Source organism: Pinus tabuliformis, chromosome 3_2 (assembly GCF_031772625.1).
Source record: "Pinus tabuliformis cultivar Carrire ecotype Pingquan chromosome 3_2, CPIR1, whole genome shotgun sequence".
In the NCBI taxonomy this organism is placed as follows: Eukaryota; Viridiplantae; Streptophyta; class Pinopsida; order Pinales; family Pinaceae; genus Pinus; species Pinus tabuliformis.
In genome coordinates, this window is record NC_142302.1 from 970,136,391 (window position 1) to 970,162,030 (window position 25,640).

A 25,640-nucleotide genomic window follows, 5' to 3' on the forward strand; every position below is an offset into this window, starting at 1 on the left:
CGGAAAAATCATAATTATTTGAACTTGATTGAAATTTTGTTACCCGCATAATCATTCAAAAAGGGGCCTACTGGGAAAAAGAAAACAGTGGAGATTGAAATATCTTCTGGACATTCATTGAAATTTAATCCCGTAGACTAGTGATGGATTTGAAAGAAAGTGAGAAATTGGGAAACAGAAATTGGAAAAGGAAAAGAAAAAAGAGAAAAGAGGCTTATTAGAAAAAAATATTTTAAATACTATTTTAATAAACTATTTAAAAAAATCATTTAGTAAAAAAATTATTACATAAAAAAATAAAAAATTGTTTAATAAAAAAAGTATTTATTAGAACAAAATATTTTAAATACTATTTTAATAAACTATTTAAAAAAATCGTTTAGTAAAAAAACTATTACATAAAAAATAAAAAATTGTTTAATAAAAAAAGTATTTATTAAAATAGATGGTTGTGATTTGTGGTTCTTGCACATTATAAAAGAAATTGAAATTATTTAATGAAGAAATTGAAACGATTTGGTTTCCCCACTTGTTGGTTGCCACTTCGGTTCAACCCATAAGGAGTTGACCTTGTACTAGAGGGTGAGACAATGGCGGTGATGGCCAACTGTGACAAATGTTAGTTTGAGGGATAAAGTGGCGTATTGTGATATATGCGTGTTTATTTGATTAACAATGGAATGAAATACATATCTATGAAGTGAAATATTAATCAGCTAATAAATCTTTTGATGATGGAATAATGGAGCTTTGACAATCTCACAAGGAAGGAATTTTTCAAAGGTCATAGGTGTGGTGGTAAAATCCAAAAGATGTAAGTACACATGTGAATTTACATCAGGCTCTACAAGGAAAATGTGAATAACAATAACTTCTTAGTTATCTTTGTCTATCATTTTCAGGATCTGGCATATTTTCAATTCTTTTTCTCTCTTTCATTTTATTTTAAAGATGTTGAAACAAACCATAGTCATTAGTATTCACAGTACCACAAAATCGATGGCCACACTTAGCCAAATAATCAAGCAAGACCATCATCCTGTCTGACTTGTTGATGCGTTGATTCTTTCTGCCATGGCATACAACAACAATCCTTGCCAAGAACTTGAAATGATGAACACCACATTCGACTTGACCGAAATGATGATCTATGAATTTCTGGAAGAAGAAAAGCTACGAAAAGAAGGTTGGGAAAAGGTCACATGATCATTGCTTGTAGAGGCACCACGAGGTTTATGGATGCAGGAAGTGCGAATTTCAAGAATCTGGAAAAGAATGTTGGTAAGATATGTTGAACTGAAAGAACTAATTTGTACTAATGTGAACTAGAGGATAACAGTAGAATCACATGTACTCAATTCTGTAGTTCAATGCTATAATTAAAGGAAGTCAAGTTTTTGATAGGGTTATATCAATTTGTAGGTGGTAGATGAATGTAGTAAAACATAAAATAGATTAGAATAGGGTTAGATTCTAGGTGCAGGTTGATTACCTGTGTCAATATCAGTCCCTCAAGCTACGATGAATGGACTGTAACTAAATCCAAGACAGGCTCTGATGAATGCAACACAAACAATTTCTTTATTTGGAAATGGATGAAGTACAACACATAAAAAGCTACTATCCAATGGGTAATAGTACTCTACAAGAGTTGGCATGTCAACATTGGCGGCAAACTACGAACTATTATATTCATTCATCCTTCCAAAAATCGAAAACAGAATATTTGTATATATAAATGTAAAAAAAATACATTTTCAAGAAGAGTTGTAGTGACAGGAAGAAAATAAAATGTTTCAAATATGTAACAACCGAATATAACATATTTTCCTTTGTTTATTTTTGATGGGTATGCCATCGATAAGCTTTTCATGCAAGAAGTTTCATATCATCTCGCCACAGGGTTGTCAGTAGCTTTGCATAGGAAGAAGAAAGCACCATGGCCCACTATTCCTTTGTAAATTGGATTATACGAGAGAAAGAACTTGAAAGTCGCAGATACCAAGGGAAAGGAGATAGTGAAGTTTGCATTTGGTACTCGAGACTTTAATCTGTGTGATCCCCATGGTATTTCCAAAGACCAATGTGCGAGAATTCACTTTTCAGTGGCTCAGTGGGGAATTTCATTGGCCAGAGGAGGATCCATAGAGGAATTTCTATGATGCCTCCAGAGCCTATGAGCTGGTCAGTTTATCAAGAACTTCACAGGCTACTCTAGAGATGGTAGCAACTCCGAAAGCATGAGCAGCATAAGGTAGTAATCCCGTGCAGGATAAGGGAAAGAGAAAAATTGATAATAGTCCAGGGGGGAAGAAATTTGCAAGGTGAAAGCGGATCCAATTCTTATGAAATAAGCTTTAGCAGTTGACGAGGAGGGTGAACAAATGTAGGATCGGGAGCTTTCTCAATAGATTGCACAATTGATTGAAGTTACAGACATGGAGATGTAACAAGAGCCACAAAATGAAGATGTCAACCTGATGTCGAGCACACCACAAGTCATTGTTCAGTGGCCACCACCTCCAGTGGCAGAGTTAGCTCCAAGTGAAGAAGGGGATTTTGTTCCTCTTGATGTGTTGAAAATAACAACAAGAAATGTTAAAAATAGCATCCAGAAAATTCTAATTTAATTTGTCCTTGAATTAAATTATGAATTAAATCAAAATTCTATTCTCATAGCAACTTGTAATAGTTAACTAAGTTAAATTGACTTAGTTGGCTCAGTAAATTCGAGTTGGAATTCTATCTAGAGTCATGTAGAGTGATTCCTAAATTTTAGGGGTTTGGGTTGAGTTCTTTTGAGTTGTAATTAATTAATTCAGTCTAACTGAGTTATAGTCAGTTAAACTAGTTCAAACAGTTGGAGGAACTAGTAGGGCGTCTAGTAATGGGGATCAACTTCAGTGCAGCTTCACTGCTCCATCAATTAATTGAAGATTCACTCAGAAATAAATCATGCATGTCATTTCAGAGGAAGACCTAGTTGATATTAGAGTTCAGAGACTATATTATCAGTTGTCTAATTTTATGAGTTGTACAGATCGTGCATGCAATCAATAGAAGGCCTATCATGGATTTCGCAGTTGTGTTGATGGATTTTCCCAGTTAAATATGAGCTAATTCTCTCAACAATTACGTAAGAAAGTAGGATCTTGGAAGGCTAGGAATTTGGCTAAGTATTGGCCAAAGGACGCTAGTCATGTAGATGATAGAAAATACTTGTGCAGGTTGATCTCAAGGTTTAGCAGAGCATATTGTATTCATCCAAAACTTTCTTATGGATTTCACAAGCAAGTAGGAGCTTGGAAGGCTAGGAGTTTGGCTAAGTATTGGCCAAAGAAAGTCAGTTAGGCAGAGGATAGAAAATACTTGTGCAGATTGATCTCAAGGTTGAGGAGAGCATATTATATTCATCCAACTTGCTTAGGGATTGCACAAGGAATTAGGGGCTTGGTAGGAAGTAGGTTTAGCTAAGTGTTTGCTTGAGCTAGTTTGTGAAGCAAAGAGATAGGTTGTACTTGTTTAGGAATTGTTTGGGTTGAAAAAGCATTGTATTTTCTTCTCAGATCTTCCAGTTAATGCAATATGGATAGTCGGGGTTTTGAGCAGTTACTTTCCCCATAAAAATATTGTGTTATGTGTGATTAATATTCTTCCTTTTCTGCTTAGTGTTTTCATCGATCAATTTTTGTTTCCACTGATGAGTAGAGTAGATTCAAGTATTTTGTTTTAGCATATTACATAAGTAGTTTGAATCTACAAGTAAAAATCTATATGGTATTGGAGTTGAAGACATTATAGAAGAGGAGAATTCGAGTTTGTTGTGCAGGTGAAATCGAATTTGCAGTTCATACTTCAAAGTCAACAAATTGATTCTACGGTTTGAGACTTGAGAATGCCCTGGAGGGAAAATTGAATTACATAGCTTGGAAGGACAAGATGGAGGAAGTACTGGAAGACACTTGGTTGAAGGAATTCATAGATCGTGAGATTTCAAAGCCTCCAACATCGGATGATAAAGATCTAGTTGAAAGGAGAAAGTGTGTCACAAAGGCGAGAAGGATTATCCTAAAATGAGTTTGAGATCATATTATCTCAAATATCCACGTGTTGTACCGGCTACAACCACCCTCTAAAATTTTGCCTTAGTTTCGTTTTGGAGCCTCCCTACCAACCATCTCTAGCAGCATGTCTTGCACTGTCAAGTACTTAGGCTTCAGTTGAGTTTCAGTGGCTCACCAGCTTGTGCATGTCAGCTTGTTTGTCTCCCACCCACACACTGTCATTTTGGCCTTAGGCATTTTTCTGGATGATATGCTCCCCCTGAAAATTGTGCAATTTTGGAGGGGAACCAACCTTCCCTCTAGAAATTGCACAATCATGGTGGGATGTTTGCTGGGCTCCAGAAATGCACAATCCAGCCAGGTAGCCCTCCCTCTAAAAATTGTGCAAATCTAGTCCAACATTGGGCTTCATCTCATAAATTTTGCAATTCTGGGAGGCAGTGCAGTGCTGACCCCAGAGATTGCGTAATGCATGAGGGACAACTAGTCTTGCTAAGCCCAAAAATTGGGCAAATTTCATCCCCAGGATTGCAGACTGCTACATGTGCTGTCAGGTTGACCAGTTCCCTTCAGGACTGAGCAATTTTGATTTGCATGCATGGTCTACTTTTCCCGAAAAAGCAAAAAGAAAAAGCATCCCTAGATTTTAGGGATCTATTTTTAGAAGTTGGAGGTTACATGCAAAGATCATTTTAGAAACCTCCCGCCAAGTGTCGCTATTTTCCTATATTTTGGCATGCGCATGATAACCTAGATCTTATGAAAACTCATTTGTTGGACGTTGCAGAGCTCATTCCTCACATTGATCTTGCAACTCCGAAATCCCACATCACATCTACGAGTCTTCAACACATTTAGCTCAACTTTTTCGGGGTAAGTCAAATTTTCATGTCTTTTGCTGCGTTTTTGTTGCTTTTTGTAATTCGCTTTGTGTAAGTGTTTTCTACTTGGTTTTGATGAACACGTGTTGTCATTTTGATGCATGTTAGCTTGTAGAAGCATTGTTTTAGTTTGTCATTGCATCTCACTATTTTCGCATGCATGACAATATTTCTGCACTCACGTCGTATTGTGGTGATTGCCTTCACACACATCCTTGTTTTCCCATTTTCTGAATCCTACACTCACTGTTTGCATGCATGATCATTCACTGCTGTTTGCATGCATGATCATTCACTCCTGTTTTCACTCAGATTCACCATGCATTCAAACTTCTCATGTTTTCAGTCGCCCGTCGGCGGGTCTGGGCAGCCTTGGCCCAAACCTTGCCTTACCTAGCTAGAAAATGTGCATTTCTGGAAGTGAAGGCTCTGCCTTCCCTCCAGAAATTGCGCAAATCTGGCCCAGCACTAGCCTCCAGGCTTGCATTGTGCAATTCTGGGAGGCAGTGCCTTGTTGGCCCCATAAATTCGACAATGCAGTTTGTTGGCTTGCATGTCACTGCTAACTAAAACTGCGCATTGCACAGTTTCAGTCCTCAACAGGCCAGGTTGGACTATGCATTGCACAGTTCAAGCAGTCAATCAACCTCCTGACATCCTGGATTGTGCCTTGCACAGTTTTGGCATTCAGTCTCCCACCCTCCCAGTGAAAATTGTGCAATCTTCACAGATAGTCTCAAAGGTATATTGCATGCCAGTCCTCCATTTGGTTTTGGTTTTCAACTGATAGATTGCTTTCCATGAGTGTTTCTATGTCTCCAGGCATCACAGGTATTCGTCTGCCTCTCAGCAACACAGGTACAATGGCCTCCCAGAAAGCAGGGTCAAAGGACACCGTTGAGAGCGCAACTAAAGATGTAGTTGAGTAAGTGTCTATGAGCTTGCCTATCTATGATGACACCAAGCTTCTCATAGACAAGGATATCAAGATGAAATGGTAGCAACATTGTAGAAAGCAACACCATCAATAGCAGTAGAGGGTAGTAGACCTAATCATGACCAAGGCAGGAGGAAGGCTATTGATAGCGCAGAGGCAGAGCAAAGCTGCAAGTTCAAAGCAGATCCACTTGTGATGAAATTATCTTTGGAGATTGAGGCTAAGAGGCAACAACGTGACAAGAGGACCACGCAAAGGAAAAGAGAGAAACAAAGGATAGAGGAAATAGAGAAGAAGTTATAGGAGTTGAAGCAGCACCTCAGGAGTTGTGCAATGGAGAGAAGGAAGCGGAGCAAGAAAAGGTACAACAGGAGGACCAACATGCATAGACTGATGAAACTATGTCCATACAGGTTATAGACCAATCCCAATAGCTGGCACATAGCAGAAAAGTTGAGTAGTGATGTCGATCGCATGCAAGGGTGTTCAGGAGCATGGATGTCATTGTGCACATGCATGCGATGCCATCCATTGGCACACTCACCAAGGCGAAGACAAAGGACCAAGTCCGACTAGATCTGGACATGTACTTCAACGAGTTGATGTGCATAGCCACTATCACACACTTGGAGATCAGCACAGACACTATGCATCAGTATGTTGCCGGTCCCACTGCACTCAAGACTATGATGCACATGTTATAAGATGAGTTGGACAGAGGAGCCAAATCAGTGTACCCCAATGCAATGGAGGCAAGAGTTTGGTTCTAGAAGAATGTCACCATAGAGTACACGGAGACCATCATGGACTACCAAGCTTGGCATCGGTTCACCACCATCGATCATCGTGAGGGTGCCGAAGAGTTGGTCTTCCCACAGCTATCCAAGTCTTAGTGATGTCTTGCATGGCTTACTCAAGCCTATTTTGTCTCACATGGGTACATGTGCATATTGTAATGTAACATCTTGTAAAAGAAAGAACAAGTGTTGATAGTAGAATGTAATAGTAATGTAGTAGTTGAAGAGTCATGAGGGTAGGTGAAGAGTCACAAAAGGGAATGTCAAGGGTCACCCCACCCTTTGCTATTTATAGAACTTAATAACTGATTGTGCTAAATTTTGGGAGCCAAGCTTCCTATAGGTGTATCTTAGAGAAATATTGGAGTGTATTGTAATAAGCCTTGGCTTCAGCACAACGCAAAGCTAGCAAAGAGAGTAGGTGGCAGTGTCTGTAACATTCTTTTTTTGGGACTAGTAGTTGGACATGGTTGTATGTATGATTGGAACTTTCACTTTATTAATATAACAGAGCCAACACATTTCATGCATATGTTGTTATTGTATTTTAGGTATCTTGGTTACTCTAATGATATATGTAGTTGTTTTCTTATGCATGTATGTATTGACTCTTTCTGTATATGTATGTATGAATCTTATTGAGATGTGATGTTGGTTTAACAATCACTTTGGATCATTGGTTCACCTACCTTGCATCTTGTGATGTATCTTTGCTCATGTGTTCCCTTTCAAGCCACGTGTTTCCATAGGTTTCCAAGGGGCGTAATCATTTCACTTTCCATGTGTTAGTACCCTTTATGCACCTTCCTTGGTTTGTTGTGCTAGTCACACCCTTACTACAAAAAAGACATCCTACTTACCTTTGCATGCAACTGAGGTCAAGGTGATACCATACGAACCACTACTAGGACTCCTACACTAAACGATCTAAGGTCTAGTTGGGACTTCTTACTGGGGAGATCCCCTGACATGTTGGCAGGTTCAACACTGTCAACATTTTGGTGCTAGAAGGAGGGCCAGATGACAAGTTGAGTCCTCACAATCTATTTTGAATCTCTGCATATTCATCATGACTAACTACAAAGTTTCTCTTTCAGAGTGTATGTCTTATGGAAATGAATTTGAAGTCTCAGAAGAGCTCTTGGATAACTTGTCACATAAAACGTACAATGGTGGAGGCCAAGTAGCCTTGGTGAGATACGTTGTTAGGGTCCAACCCTAACCCCCTTATTTATGTAATAGGGTCGAGTCATAGTTATAGTTAGTTAAAGAGTCAATAAAACACATATTAATATATTGTAAGTGGTTGACCCGCATTTAAAGAAGGGACCACAGTTAGTTGCAAATGGGCCATGGTATTAAATAGATGGTATTAATAAGAACCATGGTACTGACCCATGGTATTGCATGTATGAATCCTATATAAAGGATAAAGACTTCCCATTGAGGATCGTCGTGTCTTATTTTTTAATCGAGCCCTGCTCAATTGGAGGTTGCCCCCTCAAAGAGGCAAGTGAACATTGCTTTCTTTTCTGAATAATAAAATACATGTTGTTATTTCTCATTGTTCTGTGTTCTGGGTTATATTTCTTCGCATATTTGGTATTCTAGTATCTTCTCGCAGGTCAAGAGCATAACAAGTGGTATCAGAGCACTTTCCATGGCCAGTGGGATCTCCATTTTTAACAGATTTTTTTTAGCTAGAGACCTGTTCCGGTGTCTTTAAACCACAAGATCTGTCGTTGAGCACATAAACCTGCGGATTTGGGGAGGCATGCACACAGGAAATACAAAAGGTGGTCATGATTGTTGGACTCCCTTGTAACCCCTGTGGGTACCCCTTCGAGTAGTAGCGCATTAGACAGAACCGCGCATGGACTATCTTCCATGTACCCTTTGGGTATATCGGAAGTCCCCTAGGCTCACCTGGAACCTCGCCGTAGATAAACCGTCGGCTATCTTGCTACTACAATACACCGAGAACAGCACTCAGGGAGATTACTCACACATACAATAGGGTAGTCAGGTAGTATGGCTAAGGGTATGGTTGATCCTCCTTAGTTAGTGCCCTAAAATATTGGGTTGAGTACTACTATTGGACCCTTATGAATATTGCGATCTGTAGCACCTAACACTCCTTGAGACCATAGTTCCCTTGTTTCTTTACAGATCACCCATCATCTTCTTTGCTAGATCAGATCTAGCAGGTTAGGTTTTGTCATAGCAACAACAATCAGATCCGCCATTCAGATCTAGTAGCAGGCATTCGGTCACTACCACATTCCTACTCACACTCAGCAGTTGAGGGTTCGTAGACAGATTTGACTATTTGTATAGGGAGGCTTGTGGCTCCTATACGTTGGGGTGATTCTCGCAAGACATTGGTTAGGATTAACTTTTCTGAGACTTTGCTACTGCAATATTCCTAAGGGATGTTTGATATTACTGAGGCCCTACTGGGATGCTTATAGGAGACTTAGCCCATAAGGATCGGGACGACTGACTGAGCAAGGTGGTACCATTCACTTGTCAGCTTCAAATTTTTGGGTGGTCCCAATTTTTTTTTCCAGTAATGACAAGTGCACCGGATCTGTGCATGGTACAAACCAGAGCTCAAGCTATGGCCAATGAGAAGATAGACACCCTTGAACAAAAGTTGGATGAATTAACAGAGCAGATCCAGTCCTTAAGTGATGCAATCACAAAGGGCAAGTTGGGGTTACAATCAGAGGCATATGCTATTCATGAAAACCATGAGGGAGAATCTAGCCATTCTCTTCACTTCTATGGAAACCACCAACAGTCCCACCCTCGACCACCCAAGCTAGACATGTATAAATTTGATGGCTCTCATCTGGACATATGGCTATCACAAATGGAGCAATATTTCACATTGAATCACATCAGAGATGATGAGACTAAGCTAAGTGTGGGAAGCCTTTACTTGGACCAAGAAAGATGGAAATGGTGGCAATGACATCAACAATGTTATGCAAGGCCAATGACTTGGTAGATATTCTCAAAATCCCTTTCTGATCGCTTTGATCATGGATCTAACTTTTTGGGTCATCTTACTAAGCTCAAACAGACAGGAATGGTGCAAGAATATATTAAAGACTTTGAAGTATTAGCCTTCCACACAGGAGGTCTAGCATATGAATTCTACTTGGAATGTTTTATCAGTGGTCTCAAAGACACCATACAAGCCCATGTCCAGATGCACCACCCAGTCACATGGCTGGCAGCTTGCACGACAGTTCATGAAGTAGAATGCACATTAGTGGCCCAGTCGTCTCATCTAAATTTCGTAGCCAAGGGACACCCCACCCAGGCTCTGAGCACTACCCAAACACTTAAGGTCCAAAAGGTGTCACCAGTCGAAATGGCAGACAGAAGAAAGCAAGGATTGTATTACCACTGTGATGAGAAATACTCCCCTGGGCAAAAATGCAAGGAACCCAAATTCTTTCAAATTGATGCTACTGATCACAGTTCATCTAAGGAAGCCCCACCATTTGAGGGATCAGAGGAGGAAGATGAGGACAACCAGTCGGACAATGAGCTCCCAACTACACCAGAAGAACCAGTTATCTCGCTCCATGCTTTGGCAGGCATTTCTTCTCCCCAAACTCTGAAAATCAGAGGTTTTATTAAACATCTCCCTGTAGTAGTATTGATTGATAGTGTTAGTACGCATAGCTTTATCCATCAAAGAGTCGTTGAAGCAGTGCATTGTTTTTTCAGAGCAATCTCTAACTTCTAGGTCCAAATTGTTGATGGGGGGACAATTAAATGTGTCGGCCGCTGTGAAAATGTCAAACTTCAGATGGGGGATTATCACCTAAAGACCCACATGTTTTACATCAACATGGGTGGGTGTGACATTGTCTTGGGTGTTGAATGGCTGCGCACACTCGGCCCAATCACAATGGATTTCCATGAGTTATATATGAGCTTTAACCAAAATGACTACAAGCATACCCTCCACAGACTCCAGGCATGTGCTCCTTCTATCATCAGCTCGCATAGGATGGAAAAGTTGTTAAAAAAGGGCCACCATGGAGTTATAGCCCAATTTAATGCCATCCAGGCCTTAGAGCCCACTTCTCTTCATATTCATCCTGAAATGCAATAGATCTTAAACAACCATCTGCAGGTCTTTGACAATCCTTATGAGCTTCCACCCTCGAGAGGGGAACATGATCATAGAATTACTTTGGTCCTAGGGGCACAACCACCAAATGTGCGCCCATATAGATATCCTTTCGCCCAAAAGAATGAAATTGAAAAAATCATCAAGGAATTCCTGGAAGCTAATGTCATTCATCTTAGCATTAGTCCTTATTCATTGCCTGTGGTCATGGTGCTCAAGAAAGATGGGGAATGGCGTATGTGTCCAGACTTGAGGGCCTTCAACAAACTGATGGTCAAAGATAAATTTCCCATCCCGGTTGTTGATGATTTTCTGGATGAACTAAATGGGGCTCAGTTCTTTACTAAGCTCGACCTTTGCTCAGGCTATCACCAAATTCGCATGAAAGAAGTAGATATTCCAAAGACTGCTTTTCGAACTCATGAAGGCCATTATGAATTCCTGGTCATGCCATTTGGTCTTTGTAATGCCCCATCCACTTTTCAGAGCCTCATGAATCACCTGCTCAAACCATATCTCATAAAATTTTTCCTTGTTTTCTTTGATGACATCCTCATCTACAGCCTCACCTGGGAAAAACATCTTCAACATGTAGACCTGCTCTTGCAATTACTCCAGAAGCATAAATTATTTGTCAAATTTTCCAAGTGCTCTTTTGGCATGAAAGAAGTCAAGTATTTGGGCCACATTGTGGGGCGTGAAGATGTTAGGGTGGATCCCAAAAAGATCCAAGCAATGCAGGATTGGCCTCAACCAAAGACCTTGAAGAGTTTGAGAGGATTGTTGGGTCTCATGGGCTACTATCGCAAATTTGTCCGTAATTATGGTCGCATTGCTAGACCCCTCACTCACCTTCTCAAGAAAAATTCATTCCTCTAGAATGATGAAGCACAACAGGAATTTATAGCTCTCAAACATGCCATGTGTTCCACTCCCGTATTGGCACTACCCGACTTCACCAAATCTTTTGTGATTGAATGTGATGCTTCAGGTACGGGGATTGGGATTGTCTTAATGTAGGAAGGTTGACCCTTGGCTTTCACTAGCCAACAACTAAGTGGAACAAATTTGGGACAATCTACCTATGAGAAGGAGATGATGGCCATCTTACCTGCAATGGATACCTGGCGACCATACTTATTGGGGCGGCGTTTCCAAATCCACACAGACCATTAAAGCCTTAAATATTTTTGGAAGCAACGCCTATCCTTGCTACATCAAAATAAATGGCTAGCCAAAATGTTGGGATATGATTATGAGATAATTTACAAGAAAGGGAGTGAAAATGTCATAGCAGATGCTTCATCATGCCAATTTGAGGAGGAAAGCACCTTGCTAGCAATCTCTCTTCCCATTCCACAGTGGATTGAAGAGGCTCGCAAGGAATGGTTTTCACATCCTTTGCTTTCCCAACTCATTAATAAATTGCTGGCAGATCGAAATTCCATAGTGGGCTACTCTTGTTAGGATGAGATTCTTCGCTACAAGGACAAAGTAGTGATATCACCAACATCCACCCTTAAAATTTGTATTTTGGCAGATTTTCACTCATCTCCCACTGCAGGCCATTTCGGCTTTCAGAAGACTTATACTCGCACTCGACGTTCATTCTTTTGGACGGGCATGAAAAAGGAAATTCTTACTTTTGTAGCTGAGTGTGATGTGTGTCAGCGCCTCAAAGGAGAAACAGTCAAATCCCTAAGCACTTTACAGCCATTGCCCATCCCTGCCTCAATCTGGATGGAGGTTTCTATGGATTTCGTTACTGGTCTTCCGAAGTTAGGCAAAAAGTTAGTCATCATGGTGGTTGTGGATAGACTTTCTAAGTATGCTCAATTTGTGCCCTACCCCACCCTTTTACACCCACTTTGGTGGCTCAATCTTTAATGGACCAGATCTTCAAATTGCATGGCATGCCCACTTCCATTGTGTCTGGTTGTGACCCGATCTTCACCAATAACTTTTGGTAGGAACTCAGGCTACAAGGTATCCAACTACAACTCAGTACTTCCTATCATCCCCAAATTGATGGTCAAACTGAAGCAGTCAACAAATGTCTGCAGACCTACCTCAGTTGTTTTACTTCAGAAAAGCAACATATATGGGTACAGTGGTTACCTCTAGCCGAATGGTGGTATAATAATAACTATCATGCCACCACCAAGATGACTCCATATGAAGCAGTTTATGGTCAAATCCCCCTTTCACCTACTTCTTATATCCCGAGATTCTCTAAGGTACAAGCAGTGGATCAAATCCTACAGAACCGTGCAACCATGCTCGCCCACCTCAAAGATAATCTCCATCAAGCTCAAAATCGCATGAAGCAACAGGCAAACCAACATCATTCAAAGCGCACATTTCAAGAAGGGGATTAGGTATTCTTGAGGCTGCAACCATATAAGCAAACATCACTCAAAGACAAGGGTTGTAAGAAATTATCTCCAAAATTCTACAGACCGTATCAAATACTTCAGCGCATCGGAGAAGTAGCCTACAAGCTAGCCTTTCCACCCACTGCAAAAATTCATCACGTCTTCCATGTCTCATGCCTCAATAAAGTGGTGGGGAACAATTGTAGAATTCAAACCAGGCTACTGGAATTGGATGAGGAAGGTTCAATCTGGCTCCAACCTGAACAGGTCCTTGACACACGAGAACAACACCTACATGACTTCACGATCAGGGAAGTCCTCGTCAAGTGGAAAGACACCTCTCCAGAAGATGTGATTTGGGAACTAGCCACTGTTCTTTAGTAGTTTCCGCAGCTTCAGCCTTGAGGACAAGACTATTTTTATGGGGGAGGGCATGATAGAGTCCAACCCGAACCCCCTTATTTATGTAATAGGGTCAAGTCATAGTTATAGTTAGTTAAAGAGTCAATAAAGCCCATATTAATAATTGTAAGTGGTTGACCCGCATTTAAAGAAGGGACCACAGTTAGTTGCAAATGGGCCATGGTATTAGATAGATGGTATTAATAAGAACCATGGGACTGACCCATGGTATTTCATGTATGAATCCTATATAAAGGATAGAGACTCCCCATTGAGGAGTGTCGTGTCTTATTTTGTAATTGAGCCCTGCTCAATTGGAGGTTGACCCCTTGAATAGGCAAGTGAACATTGCTTTCCTTTCTGAATAATAAAATACATGCTGTTATTTCTCATTGTTTTGTGTTATGGGTTATATTTCTTTGCATATTTGGCATTCTAGTATATTCTCGCAGGTCAAGAGCATAACATACGTGGTTAGCTTTGCAGGCTCATGTGAAAGACATGAAATATTTTAATATTACATGACCTACGCAATGTTTCTACTACAATCTTCGAGGGCACCCAATACATTGGTGTGCCACGCTGCTAGAAAAATCTATTCATTCTCTTACTCATCTAGTCGCAAAGAGACCGTGCTTTCAATCATTTTGACCGAAAAGCACTCAATAAATAAATTCTGAAATTACAAAAATCACCTGATGAATTTGTTGAACAATTTCACACACGCTTTTGTAATCTTGCATGCCGGTTTCCCGAAGATGAAATTGACTGGGAATTTCTCAATGGAATATTTGAGTATCTTCTTTACATATCCGAAAATCCACAATTCTTGAAATCAATTGAATCCTACTTAGCATACTTTGGTGTTGGAGTTACTCAATCATAGGCAAGCATAGTTGTTGTCACAAGTGACTTTCTACCTTCACCTCACCGAATAGCTCCACCACCGCAGAGTGATGTGGGAGAAAATCACACACATCTGTTGAACTATCACATCCTCCCACCCCACTTTCTCTTGATATCTGCATAGATTTGGCTTGCAAGCCTATTGGTTGTCACTAATGAGCGATAGTATTGCAGGAATAATGCTGCAACTCGTGGGGCTACCAACTTTACTTCATCAACCCGGGATATACGACCGCAAGTCTTAAGCCTTAGTTCTTCATATCAAGCCTTGAAAATGAGAGAAAGACCTTAAAAATCTATAAAACTCCAGTTTCACACTTTCTCTTAGCATTACTTGTGGTACCGCACCCATTGGTCATGTCTCCTACGCACCTGACCACTCTATCTCTATCTTATAGGGTGCAAACCCCTGTAAAAGTTAAAAAGGCGCAAGTGTATTCTTAAAAACTCACTTTGAGTCATTTCTGGAAGCTTCTAGAGGGAATCTTGCAGTTACAAGTTCGCTCCTCAAGGGTTCATGCATCCCATACCTTTAGGAGCTAACCCCTTGATGTGAGGAGCTTATCCCCTTGAAGGAGGACTCTATCCCTTCAATGGTGGACCTGGTAACCTCCTTCCTTTGCACTATAAAATGAAGCATTGGGCTGGTTACTAGGGAGGTTGAAAGCTGAATATTTTTGAGGGTAAATGCTGCTGGAACTTAGTCTTCCTAATTGAGCTTTTGAGGAGAGATTACATACCTTTTGATCTCATTTGGAAGAGAGTGAGGCTTGTCAAAGTAGAGGAGATTCCTGTTTGGACCCCTGGGAAGAGCTTGTACAACATCAAGGCACCAAGGTTGTAAAGTTATTCTATTTCAAAGTTAATACAATCAAGTTTATTTTTCTCAATAAGCTGTGTTTAATGGTTTATTTCATAGATTCCTTGATCACTATGATGAACATGATTTATTAAATTAGCTATGCAGGTGTTCTTTGATGTGTGCTTGTTTGTGATTGCAGGTTCTTAAAAGGAGACTCTTTGGAGCTATTGGAGCGTGGCTACCACAGACTAGCGTTGGACTTAAGGTAGAGTCTAAAACACCTCTTTAGCTTTTATTAATGAATCAAAATATGTTTAGGGAAAGATAGATTTGCTTGTCCTGCTTGTTTCTAGATATCAGTTGATACTAGGGAGATCGGTCTTGTCCGCAAGAACGATTTATCTGGCCAACATAGAGGAGTTGCAAGCTCTATCAAGGGGGAGAGAGATCAAGCAAGGAGTTGAATGGAAGATCTAGGTTGGTTCCTTTGTCTTTCTCTTATCTATTATACATATAAGAAATCACAAATTGCTTTAAATTGTTGTTTCTAGGGTAGCTACCAAACCTAGAGGGCTAGTCGATCGAAAAGACACTAGTTTTCCCAGAAAAAAATGGCGACTCTGCTGGGGATCGAATAGATGTTTGTTGGTTGTTTTAGCTTGTTTTATAAACTATAGACATAGCCTGAAGTCAGCCAGGTAGCTTTCGAACTGTTCTTGCTCTGCAATTGCATAGTAGATGAATGTTGCTTCAGTCAATCTCCAGTTTAGTTTATGACTTGAACATTTGACTTACAAGCATTCTAGATGCCCTTTTGGTAGCTTAGTAACCTCTCAAGATCATTCCTTAGTACTTTTCTCTTTATTGTCCATCATAGCTCAGCTTAACTCATTGAAATCAGCTGCAAATTTGTGCCAAAACCCACTTCAGTTGCGCTCCCTAACCCATCTCACTGTCTATCACTATCAACCAGTATGCATCACACTTCCCAAGTGTAGTAGGTGCGATTCATCCCTGTTTCTGTGAAGCCTAGGTGTGATGACTGACTGAACCTATTTCCATCCCTGAAATTTGGGGGTTTTGTCCTTGTTTTCAGTCTTGTTTAGTTGATTTGCTGCTTATGAACAGTGCCTCATTACTGAAGCATGCTTACATCACATAGATCAGCTTCCATTGATTAGGATGTAAATGTTTTTATGTATTTGTCGATCATTTACAATCCTTTGTCGAAAAGTTGCTTAAATCGATTTGTCGCTTTGGTACAAAAGGTGTCGTAACTGTCGTTTTGTGTCAAAAAGAGAAGTGTTGTTGAGTCTTCCTTCCCTGAATAGTCGATTGAACTTTTCTTCAAGTATTTGGTTTGATTTGTCTTTATTCGAAGTGTCAAAAGAATTTTCTATTCGAAATTGAAAAGTGTCATTTAGTCTTCCTATCTATTTTGTAAAAGAAATTGTCGAAATGTCGCTTTGAGTAAAATATTTCAAATCTTTGCTAAATTTGTTTTTCCTTTTTGGCATTTTTCACATTAAGGAGAACGGAAAACAAATACATGCATTTGCATTTGCATTTAGTTTGTGTGCGAAAAATGATTTAGGAAAGTGCATTAGTGTGTGCTCTTTTCTCTTTGTTTGAAAGAAATTGTAATCTTCTTTCCCTAGTAGCTAGGATTTTCATTGATCAAAATAAACAACGATTGTTTATCATTGTAGATTGCATTTTTAGGAATTTCATATCAACATCATGCGGTGAACCATTGAAAGGCAAACTTTTAAACAATATCAACTCTAAAATAAATCTCAATGAACCTAACAACGCTTTGGAACCTAACGCAACACATCTAGAGGTCTAGGCTAGAGATGTGTTCCGGTGTCGTAAAAACTAGTAACTATCATTTTCATCGAAGGTTGGGTGATTCCTCTTCCTTGATACGACAAGTGCTAGCACGGACTTGTGCTCCCTGTACCATCGAGTATATATTGGGAGACCACAATAGGCTTATATCCTTTATCCATAGGAAGCCGTGTCTGTCGCCCTATCGATCGCAATGCACTGAACACAGCATTCGGGAAGATTCACTGCTGTACATAAGTCCTTGGTAATTTCTCTTTAATTTATCACCAAGGTGTATATTGCAGTTTTGTGATTGGTTTGGTAATCCCTCTATCTAGATTTCCATAGTAGTCACTTTCATTCCTTTTCGACTCCTTAAAAGAAAAGGTCCATCTGAGCACTTATCACTTCAGGCTCATTAAAAATTGAAGGGGACTAGAGTCATCTTTAGCTTTTTCTCGACTCTTAAAAATTGAAAAAGCAAAGTTGTGTCAAAGCGTCAATAAAATTAATTGAATTCGGAATAACATCCCCTGATCCTTCATTGATCTTAGGTTGAGATAATGGAATCCACCAATCAAGGAATCCCTTTCGAGGGGAATCCTAGTCCTTTTCCCTCTTGGGGAAATATTGGTGCTCCATATATGGCTACATTGTCCCTTCCGAGAATTATAATTGGCCTGCCAGTATGGCTATTCTCAACCTCTGTGGTTTTGAATACCGTGATTCCTCTGCAATCGAACCAGCATCCAGTTGATACTGAAGTTGATCCTTCAACTTCTTCTTCGTTCGTTTCTCCCTCCCCTTCTTCCTCTTCGCTTGGTGAAAGTAGTGATGCTAGTAACCAGGTGGCTCAGAAGAAGAAGAAAGGGAAGGAGAAGAAGAAGAAGCCAATTCAGCAAGGGTGCAACCATGAATCATTTGGTGAAAATCTGCAAATTAAAGCTCACAAACCCAGATTTCCATGCATAATTTGTAGGGGAGACCATTTTCATAGAGATTATCCGTGCTTTCCTCGGATCTTAAGAGAATGGTCCCCCCGTTTGCACCACCCGGTGTCATCAACCTATGGTGATCATCTTGACAGCACACCATCAACTAGTAATAGTGAAATTCATGGATAGAAAGGGAAGGTCAAAGTTCCATGTAGGTTATGTGAAGGGAACCATACCCTTCACCGTTGTCCTTTTTTGGATGAAGCCAAAAGAGTATTAGATAACCGTCCTGCTTCACAACAGCGACTTCCACCTAGTTACCAGAAACTCTGCCCAAGTCCTTTACTAGTTGAAAAATCGACTGACTTAAATCAACCATCAGTCGAAACACCTCTCACTGAGAGTAATCCCCTGAGTCTATACCCGACCAGAGTCAACAGGTCGAGGTGATAGTTGACCCAGTTTTACCTTCAAAATATCATACCCTTCCTGAAGAGAGTGAGAACGATATAGTTCAAATTCTTTTTGTTACTTCATAGTCTGATGAACTTGGGGGCAATCCACCCGTTCCTTCACAATAGGAGGAAAATCCTCTAGTTCTCATAAATCAAGGGGCTATTTCTTCCATTTATTCGGTACCCCCTCCAAGTAGTCTAGTCACTTCCTTTGATTGGAATCGACTAACAAGATCTCGCCTTCCTTCTTATGTACCTTTTCGGATCACAGTACAAGTTTACAAAATGATCGTGTTAGGCGCTATCATAGATGAGGGTGCATCGGTGAGTATCCTTTCCTCGACTGCTTGGAAAGCGTTTGGTTCACCATCGCTTATGCCTGTTACACAAAATTTGTCAGGCTTTAACAAAGGAACCAGTCGACCGTTAGGGATCCTTCCTAAATTACCGATAACTTTGGGACGAAAAACCGCTCACCTGAACATGATGGTAGTCCCAGGACCGTTAGATTACAATCTACTCCTTGGACGTGACTATGTTTACAACATGGAGGCTATTGTTTCAACACTCTTTCAAGTAATGTGTTTCCCGCATGAAGGCAAAATTGTCACTATTGACCAGCTTTCATTTCTCGATTCAAGCATAGCTCCAAGTCGATCATCATCCCAAAATGGTCCTTGTAAAATAGCGGTATCTCTTCAACCTTCATTCCATCCACCTGATTGCCGGGAGTAGTCCGGTGAATGTAACGAAGCTTAGGGGGCATGCACCCTTGTCTATTTGGTGGACGAACCCAGCTAAAAAGATAAGTTTCCCTGTAGGTGTTATAGACATATTTGGGCACTTCAACCCCAATATTATATGTCGATAAACTAGGGCTCTTCAACCCCTAAAATTGTTGTTTCATACCCTAAAATAACATGGTCAACTGATTACATCATTCCCCAAAAGTTCCACCTGAAAAACCATCCAGAATTGGCCTAAACTAGACCATGTTGACTGCTCAACTGTCAGGGTGCGATGCATATTGACTTCTACACTAGCCAGGTGCGATGCATACTGATGAGGCCTTCTGTAGGATGTGATGAGCGATGATGGACAAATGTCCGAGACAGTTTGCTAAGTGGATGTTCAGGGAATCTTCTAGAAACTTCTCCTATGACACTTGCTTCTCTGAATTCGCCCAGGGATGAGTAAGAGATCCAAGAAATCTCCAAGAGGAACCAAATGCAACAATTGGAATGACACTAATCAAAAACCCAGAGATGACTCACATCCTTGCAAACATCTATAGATGGATCCCTCATCTAAGAGATCTGGAGGCTGGAATTTTGTAATTTGCAAGGAAGTGCTGATAGTTTGTATTTGAGAAAGAGCATTGTATTTTTGGTGTGATCTTGCTATTTCATGAGGTGAAGAAGGCTTTGATGCTAGGAGGATGATGCTAGATCAGACAATTGGGTTGTAATTATCCCTTCTATTTAATAAAGTTCTTCGAGTTTTCTTCCATATAACTGTGCAATTGTGAATGTTATTATTTATGAATGCCATTATATGTTCATTATATTTCTGATTCTGTAGTGCTTATGATATAATAGATCAAGATGCTTTGACGGTTCTTTGTTACCGTGTTTCTATAGGTACTCTCCAAGCGGGATAAGTACAGAGAGGAGTTGCAAGCTCTGTCAAGGGGGAGAGAGATCAAGAAAGGAGTTAAGTGGAAGATCCAGGTTGGTTCCTTTGTCTTTCTCTTATCTATTATACATAGAAGAAATCATGATTTGCTTTGAACTATTGTTTCTAGGGTAGCTGCCAAACCTAGAGGGCTAGTCGATTGAAAAGACACTAGTTTTCCCATAAACAAAATGGAGACTCCACTGGGGACCGAATAGATGTTTGTTTGTTGTTGTTGTTTGTTTTATAAACTATAGACAGAGCCTGAAGTTAGCTAGGTAGCCTTCGAACTGCTCTTGCTCTGCAATTGCATAGTACATGAATGCTGCTTCAGTCAATCTCCAGTTTAGTTTATGAATTGAACAATTGACTTACAAACATTCTAGATGCCCTTTTGGTAGCTCAGTAACCTCTCAATATCATTCCTCTATACTTTTCTCTTTACTGTCCATCATAGCTCAGCTTAACTCATTGAAATCAGATGCAAGTTTGTGCCAAAACCCACTTCAGTTGTGCTCCCTGGCCCATCGCACTGTCTTTCACTGTCAACCAGTATTCATTGCACTTCCCAAGTGTAGTAGGTGCAATTCATCCCTATTTCTGTGAAGCCCAGGTGTGATGATTGACTAAACCTATTTCCATTCCTGAAATTTGGGGTTTTTGTCCTTGTTTTCAGTCTTGTTTAGTTGATTTGTTGCTTATGAACAGTGCATCATTACTGAATCTTGCTTGCATCACATAAATCAGCCCGCATTGATTAGGATTAGTAAATGTTTTTATGTATTTGTCCATCATTTACAATCCTTTGTCAAAAAGTTGCTTAAATCGATCTATCGCTTTGGTACAAATAGTGTAGTAACTATCGTTTTGTGTCAAAAAGAGAAGTGTCGTTGAATCTTCCTTCCTTGAACAGTCGATTGAACTTTTCTTCAAGTATTTGGTTTGATTTGTATTTATTCAAAGTGTCGAAAGCATTTTCTATTCGAAATTGAAAGTGTCGTTTAGTCTTCCTATCTATTTTGAGAAAGAAATTGTTGAAATGTTGCTTTGAGTAAAATATTTCAGATCTTTGCTACATTTGTTTTTCCGTTTTGGAATTTTTCACATTAAGGAGAACGGAAAAAAAATACATGCATTTGCATTCGTATTTATTTTGTGTGCAAAAAATGATTTACGAAAGTGAATTAGTGTGTGCTCTTTTCTCTTTGTTTGAAAGAAATTGTAATCTTCTTTCCCTAGTAGCTAGGATTTTCATTGATCAAAATAAACAACGATTATTTATCATTGTAGATTGAATTTTTAGGAATTTCATATCAACATCACACGGTGAACCATTGAAATGAAAACTTTTAAACAAGATCAACTCTAAAATAAATCTCAATGAACCTAACAACGCTTTGGAACCTAACGCAACACATCTAGAGGTCTAGGCTAGAGACGTGTTCTGGCGTCGTAAAAACTAGTAACTATCGTTTTCAATGAAGGTTGGGTGATTCCTCCTCCTTGATATGACAAGTGCTAGCACAGACTTATGCTCCTCGTACCGTCGAGTATATATTGGGAGACCACAATAGGCTTATATCCTTTATCCATAGGAAGCCGAGTCTGCCGCCCTATCAATCGCAATGCATTGAACACAGCATTCGGGAAGATTCATTGCCATACATAAGTCCTTGGTAATTTCTCTTTAATTTATCACCAAGGTGTATATTGCAGTTTTGCGATTGGTTTGGTGATCCCTCTCTCTAGATTTTCTAGAGTAGTCACTTTCATTCCTTTTCGACTCTTTAAAAGAAAAAGTCCATCTGAGCACTTGTCACTTCAGGCTCATTAAAAATCAAAGGGGACTAGAGTTATCTTTAGCTTTTTCTCAACTCTTAAAAATTGAAAAAGCGAAGTTGCTTGAAAGCGTCATTAAAATTTATTGAATTTGGAATAACATTATTTTCCCCTTAATTTTGAGTTGATCAAATAATCCGTAGTCGTGGAAGAAAGTCGATCAAAACCCTGTCGTTCGCAGAGAATAGTGAGTCAACTGTCTTTGACTCCGGAAACAAAACTATTCTGGGATAAAAAGTCTCGTTTAACTGAGTCCAATTCATCTGGTTTATTTGAAATTTTTTTTTCAACATCATCAGAGACTATAGTTACTCTGATCGTTTATGGTACATCTGCCTTTAGAGAAGAAATTCTGCAGTTACAAGAGGACATTAGAACTAATCCTAGTATAACGGTAGACACTTCTATACCTGAAACAACTCCATCTAGAGTTGATCCAGAGACTGAAGTTCACTTACCTGAACATCTGGAAGTTGAGTTCCAGAATTCAGAAGGTGTCACCCCTCCAATATCTGTCACTGTAGAAGTTATACCTTCTTCGGCTCCAGAAATATTTTACAGACTTGACGGTCTACCTCTTCCACCTAGACTGATTGCTATAGAGGAGATAGTAGAGGATCCTCCATCCAGTACCCTGTTACATTTTGGAACTGGGATTCATCTATATCCTTCTACTCCTGAAGTTGGTTCTTTTAATCATCCTTCATCGCAAGTTCCTGTCGAATCGCTAGGAAATCTTTTGGATAGACTAAACATGTTTGAGCAACCATCAACATCTAGGACTGTGTCATCTGATACAGCTACAACAGAACTTCCTGCTGCCATTCCTACAATGTTTGCTAGTATACCATCTGTCCCAGCTAGTTATCAATCACTAGCTGGAGTCCACTCAGGGGTTGTTTCGACGACATGGTCTGCTCCTATTTATTCATGCAGAGTCCCATATGGTATTTCTTATGTTGAAACTCAACAAATTGATCCTACAGGCTAGTATCAATTTGGGCAGACTAGTCTTCAAAGACTGATATATCCTTTGAACACTGGACTGCCGCCATATGGAGGGCAGTATGTTTTTTCATTGTTCCCTCCTGGAGAACAACCATATGAAAGTTTACGACAAAATTCAGGTCAAAATGGAATTACATCTAGTGGTTGGATACCAATACTGCCTCAATAACCAAGCGTTGTATATTCAATGCAACTAATCCAACCTGTGTCAAATATTCCCACTACACCTGCTATTGTGACTGTGTCGCAAGTACAATCACTGCTTGTTGTGTCTCAACCTCTAGTCTCTTAGGTTTCAATACAATAGCCTCTTGTCTCTATGGCTCAATCACAACCTCAGGTTAGTGTTTCCTTACCTGGAACGACTCAGGCTCAAACAGATATTATCATTCCGCATCTTGGTCAATCTTCCACTATTGGGCAACAGCAAATGGTCCAACAACCATGGCTGGTGCAATACCAACAACCGAAATTCTAGCAAACCCAACCTCAGTTTGGGCTTGGTCAATATCAAACCTACTGAGGACCTGAGCAACAAGGCTTTGTAGGTAATGGACAGCCGCATTTTCAAAACGGTTATCAACAACCACACTATACTGGTTATGTCCAACAACCTTATCAAAGTTACCAGCATCAGATACATTATGCTGGTATTCAAAGGCCTACTGCTCAAGCGATTCCATATTATCTTTGGTATGCTTCACCTAACCTGAATTAGCAGTTGCCTTTCGTAGCAACTCTGAAATGACCAGATTTGAACCAGCTAACAAATGATCCAATTGCATAGCCCCTTGGTAGCCAACGATTTCTCATAAACTTCCCTCCGATATTCCTAAATTCAATGGAAATCCAGGTGAAGATCCATCAAATCACGTAATCACTTTTCATTTGTGGTGTTCTTCTAACACCCTAAATGATGACTCGATTAGGCTTCGCCTTTTTCAAAGAACGCTCACTAGTCCGGCAGCAAAATGGTATATTGAATTGCCTAGAGCTTCATTTGATAACTTCGGCACCCTTGCCACTACTTTTCTAACCCACTTTCAGTTACCCATAAGGTACGAAATGGGAACAAAACTCCTTACCAACTTTAAATAGACCATGGCCACTCACATATTTGATCGTATTCATGAGTGGCAACGTCGTCGTCAAATGGTAAAGACGTATGCCCCTAATCAGCTTTTAGCTGAGTGGTTTATTAAGTCCTTATTTCCTTCTATCACTGAGTACATGGTGAAAGGAGGAGTTGTCACTGGAGGGCAAGTCAGTGCTCGTGCCCAATATTTAGACTTGATCTATACTCAATCTGGCACACTCTACAAAAAAATTCCTGACACTCCCAGACCAGAATTTTCTGTTCCTCCCCCTCCTAAATCAAATAGGGACTCTCACGTCGATGATGGCATGATCGGTACCTCAAGCACGCAAACTACAAAGGCTCCATCTGGTAAAGCCCTTGCAGTTTCTAGTCAAAAAGCAAATGACAAACCTCTTGCCTCAGAGATTAATGTCATGTCATCTGACAAGGGCAAGAATCCAAAGCAACCAGGGGGCAAGAAGAAAGGGAAAAATAATAAGAATAAATAGGAGAATTCAACTCTTGAAAAATCTTCTCAGAACCCTACTGGGCAAAAGAAACCTCGTTTTCCATGCTACATATGTAACGAGGAGCATTGGACGAGAGATTGTCTGCATCGAGCTGAGATTGCGAAATTTTTAAAGACTTCAAATACCTCAGTGGTGTTGACTAATCCATTTCCGAACCCAGAAGCTAATCTGGTTGCTATCGATCATGCTTCCACATCCCAAGTACTTATGCTATCCATCTCAAAATAGCAAAATGATTCTTTGATATCGACAAGGAACAAAGATTACGGGAATCCAACATCGTCAGACAACGAGGCTACAGATCAACCTAGTGTTTCAACAACGACTTCGCCAGAAGTTGTTCCACCCATTATTCCTGAATTAACTATAAAGTTGCCAAAGGGAGTCGTACACAAATCAACATTTAATCCTCGTGCTCGAGCTACACAGAATTATAATATAGTGGAGGATCTGGCTTAATAACCATCCGCTATGTTGACACTTGAAGTACTGAATAATTGCCCCTCCCAAAAGCAGGATTTGTTATCAGTAATAGGTGGGATTGATCTTGTACATTCTAATCTTGTGGCCTTTAATCATAAAGGATATACAACTCAGTTACCGGCCCAACTCGCTTTCCTTATACAGGTAAATTCCCTCAATAAAACTGTTCATCGAACAATCATTGACGAGGGGGCATCTACCTGTATTATGTCAATGAGTTGCTGGAAAACTTTAGGTTCACCACCCTTGTCACAATCATCAACGACATTAAAAGCATTCGATGGAAGAACATACATGCCGTATGGGATTTTAAGTAACTTGCAAGTTGAACTGGGGGGAAAGACAATGGAGATTGAAGTCGAGGTAATTGATGGAAACCTTGATTACAATATCTTACTGGAAAGGCCCTAGATTTATGCTATGGCTGCCATTGTGTCTACATGCTTTAGAAAGATTTCATTTCCCTTCCAAGGTGGAATTACAATCGTTGA